The sequence below is a fragment of the Rutilus rutilus genome, assembly GCF_951802725.1.
Source record: "Rutilus rutilus genome assembly, chromosome: 21".
Lineage (NCBI taxonomy): Eukaryota > Metazoa > Chordata > Actinopteri > Cypriniformes > Leuciscidae > Rutilus > Rutilus rutilus.
This window is the reverse complement of record NC_140226.1, coordinates 3,608,008-3,615,521: the sequence shown is the minus strand read 5'-3', so window position 1 is coordinate 3,615,521 and position 7,514 is coordinate 3,608,008.

The following is a 7,514-nucleotide window of genomic DNA, read 5'->3' as shown; positions in this document are numbered from 1 at the left end:
AATTCATAATTTTGACTTTTTATTTCATAGTTATGACATAACTGACAATTTTAGGAAATAATTATTAGATTTAAAAAGTGAAAATTATGACATATGCCTTACTAAGTCATAATTATGAGATTAAACAGTCAAAATCATTAGATGAAAAGTCAAATTAATGACTTTCTATTACATAATTATGACTGTTTAAGAATTCCTGAGGAACTCTTATATGAAGCATTGTGTGGGACTGCTTTGAGTGCCTCCAGGAACCAAATTCGGGTTTTTTTGTTTATTTGTCTGTTTGTTTCTTGTATGATTACCATTAACTTCTATTAGACCTATAAAAAAAAATATATATATAAAAAAACTGGACCAAATACAAAATTGTTTATTGTATGTTATAGCCTACATTTTAATACATACACTTGAATACACTCGGAAAAAAAAGTTAGAAATAGACTGAATAACAATACATAATGCATAATACATATAACTTTTAAACATTTATGTCTCAATCCGCTTAAGTCTGACGTCTTCAGATGCCAAAAGCAAACAACAAACGCTGCAAATATACACGTTCTGTACTGAAAAATCATAACCTTTGTCTCCATACTGAAATCTCAGATGCTGAGACAGTTATTTAGCTTTCATGAAAACATTGAAGTCTGGGATGGCTTGAGACTGTAATGTGCACTATGAGTTTCTAAAAGTGTACTTAGCTTACTGTATTATAAAAGTGTGTATTAAGCTCAGCTTAAATGTGTGATATTAATCAACAGTGCTCATAAACGGCTGTTGAAAATTCTCACTATTATCACGGGGAACAGTATTCCTCAAGGTCACATTCACTGTTGTCCGGCGAATTTTCACAGGTGAATTACAGTTGTTTCTAAAGTAGGCATTTCGTGTAAGGTCCAAAGATGTCAGTATGGGTCTGTGTGGATCACTCGAATTCACCGCATTGGCCAACAGCTGCTTGAAGAGACTTCTGTGTGAGCTGTGCTTTAGACATTACATCGCTGCACTGTTGACCAGAGTTGGGGAAAGTACACTAAAAAAAATTATTTTGTGGTGAAGTAAATACTACACAAAAAAACCCAATGTAATTTACATGAAAAAGTTAGTTCAGGCAAGAAAAAAAAAAAACACAGTAAATTCTATATTAGTACTCAATTCAAGCGTGTAGAAATGAAAGCGTAAATATCAACGTTATAAAGTTAAGTAAAATTACTCAACTTTTCTGATACTGGTGTTCCCATCATGCACTGGGCCTTGAATAATTAATGAGGTTGATTTTTCACTGTTTTCCAGCTGTATTTACACTGTTTTATCATTGCTTTAGTTGTTAGGATTAGTAACGTGCCATTTTGTGCCATTTGGAGTTCATTTTCTACTCAAAATGACACATTCAAACACAAAAAAACGATCCATCAAATGTTACTGTCATTATGTATTGTCTACCAAGTATCGAGGTCTCTGCATTCACATAATGTTTAGTGTCTGATATTTACTGTACTTAAGCTGTCTTACACAATATCTGTTGTATTAATTACTTAGGTATATTTTAAGTAAAGCATATACTTTAAAAGTGTGGCTTAATTCAATATTATTTAGTTTGAGTGTATGTATTGCAAAGGAATACATATTACTTAACCTTTTACTAGCCAAGTTAATATTACTTACTTATTTTCTTTGTTACTTTCACTTAACTTAGTTAAGTAGAGTTTACTTAATTCCATATGTGAAATTTACTTAAAAAATATTCGTGCAAAAACTTGCCAAATAAAAATTAAGTACATTTTACTTATTGTTTTTTTCAGTGTACTTTGAAAAGTAATGCATTACAATATTGCGTTAGTTACTTTTTAGTTTTACTTTACTTTTTTTTTTACTTTACGTTTTACTTTTTGCGTTAATATACTTTTACTAAAAGTAATGCATTATGTTACTTTTTTCTGACCTGGCTTGTTTTTTTTATAACAAAAAAGTTATATTTTGGGGCAAATGTAAAGACCCTTTCACACCAAAAGTGAATTAATAATCCTCATGCTGAAGGAAATGCAGATTCACCCCTGTACAGTAGAGGCTCAACCCCTTCCGCTGCTGTTTGGAGAACAGAAGAATAGATGCAGGAGAAGAGAGTTCAACACTAACTTTACCAATAAAAACAAAAAAATCTATAGTCATGTTTGCTTATGGTTTAACTGAATGAATCATCGAAGATCAGAAGCAAGTACATTGGTCAATAAAGTGAGATTAAATGCATAAAAATGTATGTTTTATTTAACATATTTAGTTATTGGAGGTTTGCATATTATTCTGATTCTGTATTTCACTGATTTGATTAATTTTGAGGAATACTAAATCTTTTTTGTGCAAGTGAGATGAGTAAATGCACGCTCACATTTACTCTATAACCATCATGTTCACACACAGCGTCTCGGCACTTACTCGCAATTTTTCTCAGCATGAGGACAGGAGAGCTGTCAGTCAATAAATGTGAAATGTGCTTATTTGAAAAAGTAACTCAGATATTTTGCTGTAAATTTAAAAGTAATGCGTTAGTTACTTGAAAAAAGTAATCTGATTACATAATTCTAGTTACTTGTAATGAGTTACGCACAACACTGCTGTTGACATTGTACAATAGACCTTTTTGCCAAACAAATTTCACAAATTTGCAACATAAAATGCAATCAGTATGAATTGGGGTAATTTGAACAAGGGACATTTGAGGTAATTGAGTCAGAAAAGTGAAAAGGTGCAGCAGCTTCGTCTCGTTTTTCCCTATTTTGATTGGTCCTGGCACTTGATTTTCAGGAAACACGTTGTCATTCAGACTTGTATTTCAGCATGCTATGCTAAGATCCCTGCACAGTACATCATTTTAACATTTTAAATTGTTGACAGGCCTGTACGCAAGGTGACGGCTACATTGGTTATGAGGTCGAACCAGCGAAAACACAGGATTAAAGTCTTAAAGTCCCTGTGGTGAGCATTAAGCTTTTAATGTTGTTTATATGTCTGTGTGGTGTTTTTAATATGCTTTAACTCAAACCATGTGTAAATTCATAAGTCAAAACCATTGCTGAGTATTTTCTCCTTTTACCGCCTAAGTTTACTTCACTATATTACAATTAAATCCTAATCTAATCATGACAAACTATATATCGTTGGAAAGGTCTAAGGCTCATAAATAGATATTTTAGCACTGTTTTTTGTTACAAATTATGCAGGAACAGTAATAGATGAATTTATGACAAGAGTGCACCTCAACAAATCTACATCAGAGCAGGAGTTCTGGGCCCTCAGAGCCTTTGTCACAAAAAGTCGACGCACACACTTTTAATAATTGAAACTTTGGTTTCATGCTAAAAGTTCAGAATATAATCTAGTATTTGTCAATAAAAAATTATAAAATAATATTATCCTCTAAAATATAATATATATTTATAGTCTTTTTTTATTACATTATTTTAGTAGTTACCATAAATTAGGTATCATTTGAAAGCTTACGAACTCAGAATTCATCCTGTGAAAACCGTTTTGAAATTAGACGTTGCGTTACCATAGAGACGGAACTTCTAAATTCTTTTATCGGGCTCCTCCCCTTTTGGGCGTCATCATGTTTCATAATTTATGATCAAAACCTTTTCTAATCTTGACAAAACACATATTGGCCCTGTCCCAAATGGCACACTTCATGTGCACTTTCGGTCTTGTGGACTTTCAATGGCTGCCGCGTGCGCGTGTCCGTTAAAGGAATAGTTCACTTTGAAAATAAATTTTGGTATGTTTTAGCTTACCTCAAGGGCATCCAAGATGTAGGTGTCTTTTTTTCCGCAGTAGTTTCATAGAAACGACGTCTAGTGTATATATATCTATAGCCGCCCGCGCCCTCAGATCATTTGGCTGTGTTCAAGAGCTAACAACGATATAAATACTGTTTGTTTTCTCACACAAACCGCTCGTTTCGTGTCTTAGGCCATCAATGTGTACTTACGATGGGGAATTGTTTAATTTGGACGATGGGGAATTGTTTTAATTTGGACTCTGTGCTTGTGTTTTGAGACAGTGACCATCGACCTGCATTATATGACTGACAGACAAGAACGGTTTGACCTAAAAATATCAAAATTGAAACTACTGCGGAAACAAAGACACCTACATCTTGGATGCCCTTGAGGTAAGCTAAGGGCCCGTCCACACGGAGACGCGTTTCACTGTATACGTATACATTTTTTATCGTATTGGCGTTTCGTCCACACGGATCCGGCGTTTTGGGAGACTGAAACCGCTATTTTTTGAAACCGGGTCCCAAAGTGGATAAATCTGAAAACGACACCCTTGCGGTTTCGTGTGTACAGCCAATCCGTATATTTTGTGAAACGATGATGTCATCACATCACGTGTCATCTGTGTCACGAGTAACAGCAACAACAATAAAGGCGGACTTATATGATTGTATTCGTGCTGCAGAAGCTACTAAGCCTACTAGCTTTATTACAGCAAAACCTATTGCTTCTCTGCAACTGTGGTGAGCAAAAAGCGATAATCTTTGTCTTCTTCTTCTTGGTTCGTATACAGTTTATATACTGTCTATGGTTCGTATACAGCGCGCAAGGTTATGCGCATGCTCAAAGTCTTCTTCTCCGTGTATAGTGTATCTCTGTGGCAGAATTACAGCGCCCCATTATTATTCTTAATGAATAACACAACAATCAGAAAAAACACATCTAATCCTTTGCAGGTTCCCTATTAGCATTGGGTTTCAATCCAAAATATTGCCAAATAGGCGCTTTTACATTTCGCTTTGAAAATCAAATCTTGTGCATGCTCTTTGAGACAGTGACCGTAGACCTGCATTATATGACTGACAGACAAGAACAGTTTGACCTAAAAATATCAAAATTGAAACTACTGCGGAAAAAAAGACACCTACATCTTGGATGCCCTTGAGGTAAGCTAAAACATACCAAAATTTTATTTCAAAGTGAACTATCCCTTCAAGTCCGTGAGACCGCAGTGTGTCCCATTTCTCATTTTTAGATCTCAGAAGGGTGCTCGCGAGCGCCCCCATGTGGTCGATTTGCGCCCTTGATGCGCACTTTTGCCGAGCCCGCGCTGATGCGGACTCCGCAGCAGACTTCTTCCCGACAGTCAAAGCGGCATTACGTCACGAAAGTGCGGACTCAGAGGAAGACCGCGAGTCCATTTGGGACAGGGAAATTGTCAGAACAGTCTGAGTCTCAAGGTTCCATATTTTGTGACAATGGAATGTATGACACCCGGTGGCTATTTTTGGTATTACGCCTAAACAAAATCTCATGGGAACTTTTGTGATATCAACTTCAAATTTGGAACACAGCTTGGTTAGACATATGGCTTTGATTTTATAGTAAAAAATATTTTGTAAAATATATATTTTATATAAAAGAAAAAAAAATTGTTTTTAAAAAAAGAGTGTTTTACATTTACATTTATTCATTTAGCTGACGCTTTTATCCAAAGCGACTTACAATTGCTATATATGTCAGAGGTCGCACGCCTCTGGAGCAACTAGGGGTTAAGTGTCTTACTCAGGGACACATTGGTGTCTCACAGTGGATTCGAACCCGGGTCTCTCACACCAAAGGCATGTGTCTTATCCATTGCGCCACCACCACCCTTTTCTTTAAAACAAGACCAAACTTAGGTCTATATTCCAAAGCATTCTTGAATTACAACCATTTTAGTTTGAATTGTGCATTTTAATGTCCATTCTCATAAAGGGGGGTGACAGTCGGGGTTAAAACTGCAGTGAACCAAAGACAGTCTCAAAAACACGCTTTGAAATCGCTGGTGTTTCTGACGTCACAAACTACCTTGTAACCAATCAGATCAACGTGTGATCGTCAACCAGTGGATGATGTGAGTGAGTGGAGGCGGGGCTCATTTATGGAGCGAATTATGTGCCATAATTTAACAAACAAATCCAGCATTTTGCAAACAAACTCGATCTACTTCGCAAAGGAAAACTCGACTCGCAAACAAACAGAAAGCAATGTGCAAGTACAAAGGTCAGTTTGAGTGAAAATGCAGTGGAGTAACAATTGTGTTTTACAAATATAAATAAATGAGCCAAGACAATACTTCACAAATAAATACAAACCATCCTACAAATAATTGCATGTAACCTTTGAACAAATACCAAATCTAGTGCATACAAATGCATTTCTGTCTGTTATGATGTGTGTGACACTCACCTCCCGGGAGAAGCACTGATTAGAAACTTGCCTTTGCCTACAGCTGAGGAAAATGACCGGTGAACGGGTGTGTTTCTGTCTTATTTGATCTATAATTAACCTTTTTGAGGTTTTCTTTTGCAAAATGTTTATTACATATCTAGACTAAATTAAAATTTAATTTTGGTGATCAAAGATGAGTTTTAAGGGATACAATTATTGACTGCAGAGGGACTTTAAAGCATATTCAAAACTCCACAGACATATAAACAACATTAAAAGCTTGCTTTTCACCACAGGGGGACTTTAAGGTCGACTGGCTGTAACTCCCGGTGTATTTCTGACAGAAGTCTGAGAGCGAGGATGGCGTTGGCTGTTGATCTGCCCGGGGTGAAACCCGATTGTTGAGGACAGCGCCGAGACACGAGGAGAGCCTGAATCCTTGCTAACAGAAACAGTGAGCGAAGACCTTTCCCAGAACCGACATAAGTGTAATGGGTCTGTAACTGGAACATTCACTGCAAAAAATGCTTTTCTTACTTAGTATTTTTGTCGTGTTTCCAGTCCAAATATCAAAAAAAATCTTAAATCAAGATGCATTTACTAAAGTAGTAAAAGGCCATAAGATATTATGTCTTGTTTTCTGGGGAAATAAATCAAAATACTAAGTAAGAAAAGCATTTTTTGCAGTGTTCATTCCTTGGCCCTTCCCCTTGTACAGCGCCATTATGATTTCTTCTTTCCACTGAGCGCGAACGTGTCTGGAAGACCGACGGGGTCTTCTGTAGCCAATGATGTTTTTGGCGAATGGTGTCACTGATTGACATCCATGTGGCCTCAATGTCCTCTGATAGATCACCCAGCGCCGAGAACAAAGAAACCTCATTGGTTAACTGGCAACTCTCTGCTGTCTCATACGACGACATCACTTCCTGTCGGCCACCATAACTTCTGTAGGTTGCATTTCGCAACCTCACCACTAGATGTCGCTAAAAATCACACACTGCACCTTTAAGTAAGTTCAGTGATGTTTCATTTTTGTTGTAAAAAGTTATTAATTTAGTTCATTTATATATATATATATAGCCGCTCTGGAGAAAACCGTGATGTCATTGTCCAGCTCAGTCCAGTTATCAGATTATGGTGTCAATGCAGGCAGATCAGTAATATTGTTGAATATTAAATTAAACGTTAAATTTAGCCCTTTTTGATTAATTTTGGGGAAAGTCACCTGCGTGTTCTACATTACACTGTATACTGTGACCCTGCTAAGGCCATAGCTCACTGTCTGTAATATTTAATATTATA